The following is a 4,198-nucleotide window of genomic DNA, read 5'->3' on the forward strand; positions in this document are numbered from 1 at the left end:
AATATTTATTTTCTTTAGGAAATCCTTTCTGCCCCTCGAGCGATTCGAATTCCGCGCTGCTCCCGCCGCTAGTACGCTGCGCGGCCGGAGAGGGCAGTGCGGACCAGGTGCAAGCCATCGATGGAGTCCAGTGTACAGTGGCTCATGTTAGCCGCTTGACCCGTTACAATACGTATGACATGTATTGTACCACCATGTATATAAAAAGGATCCGTATATTTACAAAAGACATTTTTATTAGGTGGATAATAGACCATATACATCTGCTATACCTATTCACTTTATTTATACATATAATATATGGATATTGTACTTCGTGTAGTGCCTGGGATAGTCCACGTTTCTTCGAATGTTTCACGTTGGACATCCTATTAATCCTTTAAATTTGTGTTTACTATTCTTGAATTACTGGTAAACTATTCTTTTTTTTTTTTTTTTAATATTTTTCAGATGGCTTATTTATTATCAGAAGAACCATTGGACACTTTGGAGGAATCGGAATCTGAATGTCCAGCAAAAAGAAACAACTTTTATCTCAAGATGTTACCCATAAATTTACAATTAATGCGGTTCCTGCCAAAAAATATTTAAAAACATAACTTCATATAGTTGTATCGAAGGTATTTTCTTAGTTCCTCGTTTCTCTATTCCTTATTACCTTATTATTCCTTCCTAAATATTTTCGGGATATTTCAGATGTAATCTCTAGTTACCTTACAAAAGATAATGTTTCATCACCAAAACAAGAGATTCAGAAATCGGTGCAAATAATCTAACATCGTTAAAAATTGAAACGGTGTACGTTAAAGATGTAGTAAAAGCGCTTCGGATATTTTTGAAAAATAAATGAAATAAAAATTATGAAAATTTGAGATGAATAATATACCCAACAATTACCTGATGAGATCCCGATCATATAAGTAGGGTAGTAATAGTGCAGCCGGATGATATCCTGATGAGGGTTCTCACGAGGACACTACGTGACTGAATTCATTGGGTCCCGATGGGGTGTCCGCATCGGGACCCGATTAGCACCTAAGTTTGGCATCATCATATCCTGATCAGAGCCCTATTATTATTTCTACTCGGGTAAATGGTTTAATGGCAATGTTTAAATGTCCATAACATTACTAGCACGATTTACATATAATTTTTATTAGTATTACATATATTAATTTTGCATTTATTTTGAAAGTACTTTATTATTTGTTAGTAGGAAATAGATTTATTAAAAATGCATTCCTTTAAGACAACTGCCTATAGATCGTATGGATATTTAAAAAATATTAAAAAACTATATTTAATTTTTGCAGAATATCCGTTAATGGGCATGTAATATCTGTAAAATATCGTATACATAACGAAATGGTCACATGCCGATATGAAGTAAATATCGGTGGAATACTGTATGAATGTTCTAGGGAATGTCATTGAATATTTCATCAATATTTTAGACATTTTTCTCTGCATATAATATATAATTTATGATGTGAATTTCGGGCCACACGTCTCAAGTCTTTTGAAGGGCCAATTAGACTAATGTCGCCTATCAATTGTCGTACGGGTCTGACGGGCGCTGACCCGCGGGGAAACAATCATTTATTTTATTGCGATTAATTAATAAATTTGTTCAATTCTTTTCAGATGTAGACTTTATGACCTATTTATTTAGTTCCTTTATTCTTTAAAGCTCCCGAGTTGCATTGTTGTTGCGTTGGGATGCTTCTTCCGCCTTTTTAATCCCTTTTTCGGTAAATAATTGCTGCATACATTATCTCAAATATTCCGCAGAATGTTCGTGGAATATTCCGCCGAATAATCGGGAAGTCTTAGAAACTCGTCTTAAAGCGACGTTTCGCCAGGACGTCAACAGCATCGACCCCTAAAGGGTTGTGGGCCGCGTCGACGCCCGCCGCTCCAGTAATCGTCTGCAGTGTTACGTGGCAGCCGAGGGGATGCGTGGCCGGCGGAAATATTCGGGTTTTGCCTGAAGAGGTCTTACCTCGTACGTCCACGAAACGATTATATATTATTATGAGGAGATGGCCCGAGCGGCTAGACTAAACCTTCTGGTGGAACTTATAGGAATGGGGAGCTAAGGAAGGCTCAATTAATGAAGGTTATCAATAAATTGACGAGGATGAATATATTTGTCTTCTGTCAGATGGTATTTCTACAAGTCGTTAGGGACCGCGAGGGTGCTCGTGTCTAATTTTTATGGTTCGGTTTCATTCCGCGTTGCGGAGCTTCGGGTGACGCGATAAGGCGGTCAGTGGCAGTAGGTCACTGGACGCCTAATACGCTAACATGGCGCTTCTTGCATTCAGAACTTGCGAGGTTCGCGTGATTCTAGCGCGAGGCATGATATTGAAATGTTTTGGAGATACAAAAAGACTTAATCTATCCGGTTATCCGGAGCTAGGCATGGCATTCGGGTATTTTTAATTACGATGAAGGATAGGATTAGGATGAAAATGAAAGTGGCCCGAGCTTGCGAAAAGGCCTGTACCTGGCTTAAATCAGCAGCCAAATTCGGTGACGTCCTCCTTAAATCGATCAACCGGATGACTGCGCATGATCACCTTCCGCCCGTGACGTACCCTAGGGTTGGAGGTCTCCTCGAAGCCTCCCATCCAACGGATGTAGTAGTGCCGCTGTCTCTTCCTGGCTTAATGCTTTTGGATCGCCGGAGTACCGAGTAGCACAATTGTAGCTCGGGGTGCAAGTGATCCTCCGAGTTCGATGGTTTCGGTCTTAGACTCGCTAGAAACTGAGAGCCGAGAACCAAAGACTCTAAGCTCGTGGTCGATGACGATGATGGGTCCGTGAGACTCGGTGTGAATCTGACTTTTCTTCTAACTGACTGACTGCCTGACTGAACGATTGTTGGTTATTATCGGCGAATTTGGGGCGGCGCTCCAATTCGTGGGGGTTCCATGGTCTAGACGAGGGCGGTGATTGCAGGGGTGTAGGATGTGTTGCAGCGTCTTGTCGCAGGATATCTAAGTAATCTGATATCGCTCAAGTTGTTGCGTCGCAAGCCTTCCTCGCGATAGGAGGCGAAGAAGCTGCGCGGTGGCCACGTGGCCGCCCGCGTCACGTCCAAGTTGCGCGATTATGTCGCAATTTTGCGGTATAGGAATTGTCATTTTTGTGAAACATTGAATCCTTTTCGAAAAATAATTGATTAAGCATGGCATCCGCCAGTTTCGCGCCGAATCCTTTACCTCTCATTTTCTGTATCCCGATAATAATTTCGATATATTTTAGTATCAAAAAACTCGTAGTGTTGAATGATGAGCGAAACGCGCCTTATGCGTTTCTGCCTCAACGAAACGCTACCGACTACATAACACGAACGACCAAAATTTCAGAAGTGGGGGAAATAATAATCTACTCTCTCCATTACTATAGTAAAAGAAATGAACGTTTGACCAACTAAAAAAATCAAGCAAATAATCAGGAACAGCTCAAATTGCACCCTTCCTATCAAAAACTCAAATCAGCTATCTTTGCCAAACATAATAGAAGATTCATTCCATTAATGTCCCAGCTAAAATCTTTTTGCCAAATATCACTGTACATTTGGTTTCACGTATATTGTATGTACGTGGCATGTATATGGCATGTACAAGATTTTCTACTTCCTCACACCGAAGACAAATATTAAAAACTATATCGAAACAAATTAATAAATTGGAATCTAAATTTGAAAACAATATTTTATTTGGCGAGCACCCGTTGTATACTCTTGGCATATGGTCATTTTGGTGCTCGCCGAATATAATATAATTTTTAAATATGGTTTCAAATTTTTTATTTGTTTCGATATAGTTTTTAATATTTGTCTTCGGTTTGAGGAAGCAGAAAATGTATGTGCAATATACGCGAAACCAAATGTACTGACATTTAGCAAAAAAATTTGTGTTGGTACTATATGTTATTTTTGGTAAGATCAAATCCTATAGTACCATACTTTTATATTGCCCGGTTGGCAACCCTGTTTAGTTCCTTGGCACTGGGGGCGTTTCAAGAATGAAAAAGTCAGTTGAGTTCGAACAGTAGACGTAACAGGATGTTTGGATTCCCTCCTGATTTACCCTTTTTAACAGGTTACGAGTCCAGGCGACACAGGGTTCGTGTGTGTTTTTATCGAAGGTTGTTTAGTACATGTTACGTGTTCCGAATATTTCTAACA

The 4,198-nt window shown here is 39.8% G+C and overlaps 1 pseudogene; it reads left to right on the forward strand.

The window, feature by feature from the left end:
* The first annotated feature begins 445 nt into the window (after window positions 1-445).
* Window positions 446-878, forward strand: LOC111674120 (annotated as a pseudogene).
* The last annotated feature ends 3,320 nt before the right edge of the window (window positions 879-4,198 follow it).

This window comes from Orussus abietinus, unplaced genomic scaffold (assembly GCF_000612105.2).
Source record: "Orussus abietinus isolate OABI.00-Male unplaced genomic scaffold, Oabi_2.0 scaffold695, whole genome shotgun sequence".
NCBI lineage: Eukaryota > Metazoa > Arthropoda > Insecta > Hymenoptera > Orussidae > Orussus > Orussus abietinus.